Raw genomic sequence first — 6,828 nt, 5'->3', positions numbered from 1 at the left:
AAAAATCTTAGTGCCCAGTGTGCTAATTGTTACTGGGCCACCATTGCTTTTAGGCCTATTCAGCAGATAGAGTTAAAAAATATATGTGTCTTTATATTTACAAATATATCTATGAATATAACTGAAAAATATATTTTCGTGCTTCACCTCCAATTCCAATTAAAAACCTCAATGTTCTTTCTATATTTGTAAATCCTATCCTGGGTCCCATTATTCTCAATATATGTACTTGCTTATCTCCTGCCACCCTCTGACACCTCTGCATTTGTCAAACACTCTGTTGTCTCTCCTGACCCTACACCACCACCTCCTCAGCTATTAGTCCTGCAGCCACCCCAAGTGCCAGTTCCTGGCTCTAGCATGCTGGAAGCTCCTCCCACATCCACCTTCCACCTGCCACCACTGCTTCTTTGGTCATTTAGGCAAGTGACCAAAGCCCACATCAGAAGGCTCCTCCCCCTCACTCCTCTTAGAAATTTGACAGCCACTATATTTTAATCTTCTGTGTAGCAAAGAATGCTGACTTTACTGTGAGCATTGTGAGTGGTGCCACAATAAAAGTTACTTTATAGGTTGAGCAATTAAAGATAATAAAAACAGCTAGGGTTCAAGTGAAGTTAGAAATTTTATGACATTTGGTTCCTGTAAAATTAGCAATTGTCTTCTGTTACTCTCTCCAACACACTCACTTCATTAACTGCCTGTCGACAGCATTCAACACTGATAACCACAACTACTCCTTTTTGGAAAGAACTCCTTTTTGTTGCTTTCTATGACGCTCTTTTATGCGAATAAAGAAATCAGGATTTTACCCAACATAGAATAACATAGTGCTAGAAGGTGACAGCATGCTGTGAATGATAAAGCGAGTCCCATTAATTGAATTAATTTCACAGGTGCAGGAATTTGAAACCAGAGATGAAGGAAGACATATCCTCCAAAATATCCCTATGTAGATTTAGAGGAACTCTGCCAATGTGATTGGGTTGTGAGATTATATATATATATATATATATATATATATATATATATATATATATATATACATATACATATATATATCCATTTTTAAATTTGTTTATAAAATATGTTTTTTATAAATAACATATAGTCAGACTTTGTCTTTTGTCAGCTTTGACAATCTGCCTCTTAGTTAAGGTTTTTAGTCTATTGTTTCTGATTAGAAGTCAGCCACATTTCATTTTGTTGTTCCCTTATATACTGTATATTTTTATTCTGACCGCTTATAAGATTGTGTCTCTATCTTCAGTTGTAGTAATTTGTCTATGATGTTTCTAGGTGTGGTTGTCTTTGTGTTTATCCCAATTAGTGCTTTCTAAGCATCTTTTATATATGACTCATTACCAGTTTTGGAAAATGGTCAGCCAATATGTATTCAGATACTTCTTTTGCTTTAATCTTTCTCTCTCTTTTCTCCTTCTAGAAATGCAATTACATTTACACTAGACTGTGATATAGTACCCCTAAAGATCTGATGAACTGTTTATACATAACTCATTTTCTCTTTGTTTTTCAGTTTAGATGATTTCTATTGACCTGCCTTCAAGTTCACTATTTTTTCCCTATTACGTTTAGTCCATCCATTTTTTGATAAGCCCATCCAAAAAAAATTATTATTTTGTTGTTGTTGTTGTTAATCCTCACTGAGGATATTTTTCCATTGATTTTTAGAGAGAGTGGAAGGGAGGAGGAGAGACAGAGAGAAAGAAACATTGTTGTGAGAAAGAAACATCGATGTGAGAGAGACACATCGATTGGTTGCCTCCTATATGTACCCCAACCAAGGCTGGAGATTGAGCCTGCAACCAAGGTACATACCTTTGACTGGAATCAAACCCTGGACTTTCCAGTCTGCGGGTCAGTGCTCTATCCACTGAGACAAACCGGCCAGGACTATTTTTGTTATATTTCTTATATATACAGTGGGGCCTTGACTTACGAGTGTCCCGACTAACGAGTTTTTTGAGATACCAGCTGTCTCTCAGCTGATTTTTTGCATTGAGTTGACAGAGTAATTTGAGTTAACGAGCTCTTTAACGAGCTCCTTAATGAGCTCGATCTCAGAACGAATTAAACTCGTAAGTCAAGGCCCCACTGTAGAATTTTTGTCACTGCTCTTTCCATGCATGCTGTTTCTGCTAGATCCTTTAATATATTTATTATAGTTATATTATCATTATACTTATCAGATAAATGTAATATCTGAGGCATCTCTGAGCCTGTCCCTATCGACTTTTTTGTCTCTTGACAAAGCATCATATTTCCTTGCTTCTTCATATTTGTCACTTTTTAAAAATAGTGCCCAAATTTTGTGATATAGCATTAAAGGTTAAGGTAAGTAAGATTTTTGCTCAGTAACAAGCATGTCTGTTTTTCTACTAGGCAGTCATTTGATGGGGGGAAATGGGAGGAATAAACCTGGTTTTTATTGAGTTAGGATTGGGCTTTGTGGTAATTTTAGTTATATTTCATTTATTGTAGGTTTCAAATTATTTTATAGCAGAACCAAAACTTCCCTCTTAAGCAGCGCTTGTGTTCTGGGTGCCTTGAGGGTTTCCATTTATTCTATCTTTCCCTCAACCTTCAGTAGACTCTGTGTACCTGCACCTTAAGGAGATCTCATTCCATTATCTTGACCTTCCTCTCCTTTCCAACAATAGGCAGTTGGTGCCTTCATGCCCAGTGTATGGTATGGAATGCTTGGAAGATGTCTCTGATTCTCCTCTCAAACTTCAGCAGGCTTTGTATTACTTCCCTATTGCTGCTATAACAAACTACCAGAAACTCTGTGGCTTAAAACAACACAGATTTATTATTTTATAGTTCTAGAAGTCATAAGTCTGAAATATGTCTCAATAGGGTAAAATGAACATGTCCACAGGGCTCTATTCCTTCTTGAAGCACTAAGGGAGAATCTATTTCCTTGTTCTTTCCAATGTTGATGCTACCTGCATCCCTTTCATCTTCAAACCTAGTAACTGCATCAAACCATAACTCCACTCTGCTTCCATTGTCACATCTTCCTCTTTGTTTTTTCATTGAATTTACGGACTCTCCTGCCTCCCTCTTGCACTTCTAAGGACCTATTTGGTAACATTTATATAGCTGGATAGCCCAGGACAATCTTCCTGTCGCAGAAGGAAGTTCCTTTTGCTATCAAGGTAACATATTCACAGGTTCTAAAGATTAGGACTTGAACATCTTTGGAGACTACTATTCTGCCAAACACAGGCCCTCTGTGCATGCACTTCAAGAAAGTCTCAATTAGCTTTCTAGCTTTCCCAAAGCACAGACGTCTGGCTGCCATTTTTTCAATTTAAAAATCAAGGTGCCTATGGGCTTTCTCTGTTCTCATCTCTGTCCTTAGATTTCAGTAAGCCCCACACACCTGTGACTTCAGGAGTTCCCTCTCAACTCTCCAGCTGTGCATGGCCACTGCTACATACTCAGTCTAATATGAGATACCTGTATGGTTCCTCTCCATTATGGGCCTCAGACTTCACAGACAGTGTACACCTGCATCTCACTGGGAGTCTCTCTCAGTCATCTCTGCTGTCACTTCTTCAGCAAGAGGTAGCCACCACCTCATTCTCTCTCAGAATCCCAGTGTTGTTCTGTTACATCTGAACCTACTTCAGCCCATCTGGTAAGCATATGCCTCAGAGAGCATTCCCATTGTCCTACCTTCTTCTTTAATATGTGTGCTTTGTTAAGTCCCATGAGAAAGAGTTTGGGGTGTGTGCAGATTCTTTGTAGACATGCCAGCATATACCCCAGTCTTTTTAAAAGTTCATCTTTTATCTTCTACCCTCAACTATAGTAGCACACTCATCCTCCTGCCTCTTCACCAATGATAACTGCAGTATGAGACTGTTTTATCCTAAGAGGAACTTGCCACTTCTTTAATTTTAGTTTATTGGGTTTCTTTGGATCTCATTTTTCTGATAAATTTTTAAACTGATTTTTGTAGGTTTTCCTACTCTTATCTCAGCAATAGAGTAGCAGCGATACTCTGCTGTGTCTTTATTCTCACATATATTCTAAGTAGAAACAGAACTTTTCTAGTCTTGAAGGGCAGGGTGAACCCAGTTAATATATAGGTTACTTGTCCAGGATTGTGGTAAACGCCAAAGCTAAATCCATCTGCATTTCAGACTAAATTACTACCTAAGGTTTGATCCAATATTTTATCCTCATAAATGGCTGCTAAATTATTGGACAAAAGGTGAAGGAAAGAGCACATTTACACAATATTGATTGTGTTAGTTCACTGACTAACACCTTAGAAATCAAAAGAAGGTTTTAGTTGGACTTCAAAGCCTTTTTCCTAGGTATTATTGGTTGGAAGCTCCAGATGAAAAGCCTGGGAGTATTTATAGTTGCTCACTAATTATCTTCAATATTTTCCGACATTAAGAAATAAGGAAGAACCCTGAAAGATGGTGCAAAAGCATTATCAATTGACACACACTTTCTTTTAAAATCAAAGGTCTTGCAGAAAGGGGATAGGAATTCTTTGATGAAGATATTGGGACTATTCTGGGACGCTGCCGGGAGCCGGTCCATCCTTGCTGTTTCAAGGGACCTGGCATATATGGCATACTGTTCTTAATATGTTTGCTCACCTTGGCACTATGTGTTTTAACCAAGGTCTCCTCTCTGAGAAAGGTTGTTTCCCCAGGTAGGGATTTTCCCCTGAAGTTAGGGAGGGAATAAAACCCCTCAACTAAGTGCCAGGCGGGTAATTAATCACTTTAACTATGAACAATCATGCTTAAGCTACATAATCTTTACTCCCTGGAATGGAGATAAGAAACGCCCTAACCTTTGTATAGAGATTGATAGGATTGAATCAACTGGTATAAATACAGATGCAACAAGACAGCAAGACACAGAACTTAGAATACAGAACTCAGAAGAAGACAGAACCAGGAGGCACAGAACCTACACAGAACGTTCTCTAGAGACAGAAGAACTTCGCTGGAGAGAACATGGCAAAAGATCCTGGACTGAACCTGACTACAGAAATTGGCAAGAGAACCTGACTAGAACTTGGTGACTGAACCTGGCTGGAGAACCTGGGCAGTACCTGGCTGGAGAACCTAGCGAGGGAACATGGCTACAGAACCTGGCTGGAGAACCTGGAGAACCTAGCAAGAGAACATGAACACAGAACCCGGCTGGAGATCCAGAGCAGAACCTCTCTGGAGATCCAGACCAGAGCTTGGCAGGAGATCCTGACAAGAGAACCCGGCTATGATGATCAACTGAACGCTGTATCCGTGTCCCTCCTTCTTCGCCGACTCCGTCTACACCTTTGGGAACCCCTGGACCTGCTGGGGTTGGACCCCGGCATATTGCGCCCGAACAGGGACCCCTAGGTAAGCCCCACTCTCAGGATGGATAGGACTCCACCGTAGGAAGAGGGTGGATAGTCTTCGCCGACTCCGTCCACACCTTTGGGAACCCGTGGAACAGGATTCCCCTAGGTAAGCCCCCCCCCCCATTGAGAACCCCCACATTCGGGACGGATAGGACTCCACCAGGGTACTTCAGACCCCCCTATAGAGGATAAGTAGGGTAAGAAGGTGGATAGTACAGAACTTAGATTGAGAAGATGTGCCATACTGAGTTCAAAGAAAGAAGACTCTGTATTGATTCTTAGATTGAGAAGATGTGCCATACTGAGTCCAAAGAAAGAAGACTCTGTATTGGTCTTTTAACACATATGCTTGCTAGCAGAGGAGTTAAGGTTACTCCCAGTCAGATGGAACATTTTATACAAGAAATACGTCCATGCTTTTCTGAGGAAAGAAAGGTGCCGGAAAGGTAAATGTAAAGGCATGGGAGGAGGTAGGCCCAAGGAGCCTTATCCTTAACCCCACTGCAGCCTTTCCACCCCGGGAAAGTGCAGGATTGGCAAGCTCTCCCTGGGGTGATAGATCAGGACTCAGGTAATAGCGGAAAGCGCCAATCCTACTCTTAAAATGGATACAAGAGAGCATTTGGGGTTTTTCTTTTTAATGCCTGCTTTTAAAAAATAAAAAAGGGGGAATTTGCCGGGAGCCGGTCCATCCTTGCTGTTTCAAGGGACCTGGCATATATGGCATACTGTTCTTAATATGTTTGCTCACCTTCTTGGCACTATGTGTTTTAACCAAGGTCTCTGAGAAAGGTTGTTTCCCCAGGTAGGGATTTTCCCCTGAAGTTAGGGAGGGAATAAACCCTCTTAACTAAGTGCCAGGCGGGTAATTAATCACTTTAACTACGAACAATCATGCTTAAGCTACATAATCTTTACTCCCTGGAATGAAGATAAGAAACGCCCTAACCTTTGTAATAGAGATTGATAGGATTGAATCAACTGGTATAAATACAGATGCAACAAGACAGCAAGACACAGAACTTAGAATACAGAACTCAGAAGAAGACAGAACCAGGAGGCACAGAACCTACACAGAACGTTCTCTAGAGACAGAAGAACTTCGCTGGAGAGAACATGGCAAAAGATCCTGGACTGAACCTGACTACAGAAATTGGCAAGAGAACCTGACTAGAACTTGGTGACTGAACCTGGCTGGAGAACCTGGGCAGTACCTGGCTGGAGAACCTAGCGAGGGAACATGGCTACAGAACCTGGCTGGAGAACCTGGAGAACCTAGCAAGAGAACATGAACACAGAACCCGGCTGGAGATCCAGAGCAGAACCTCTCTGGAGATCCAGACCAGAGCTTGGCTGGAGATCCTGGCTGGAGATCCTGGCTAGGCTGCTGATCAACTGAACACTGTCTCCGTGCCCTTCCTTCT

This window comes from Myotis myotis, unplaced genomic scaffold (genome assembly GCF_014108235.1).
Source record: "Myotis myotis isolate mMyoMyo1 unplaced genomic scaffold, mMyoMyo1.p scaffold_m19_p_12, whole genome shotgun sequence".
Taxonomy (NCBI): Eukaryota; Metazoa; Chordata; class Mammalia; order Chiroptera; family Vespertilionidae; genus Myotis; species Myotis myotis.
This window is presented reverse-complemented; position numbering follows the sequence as displayed.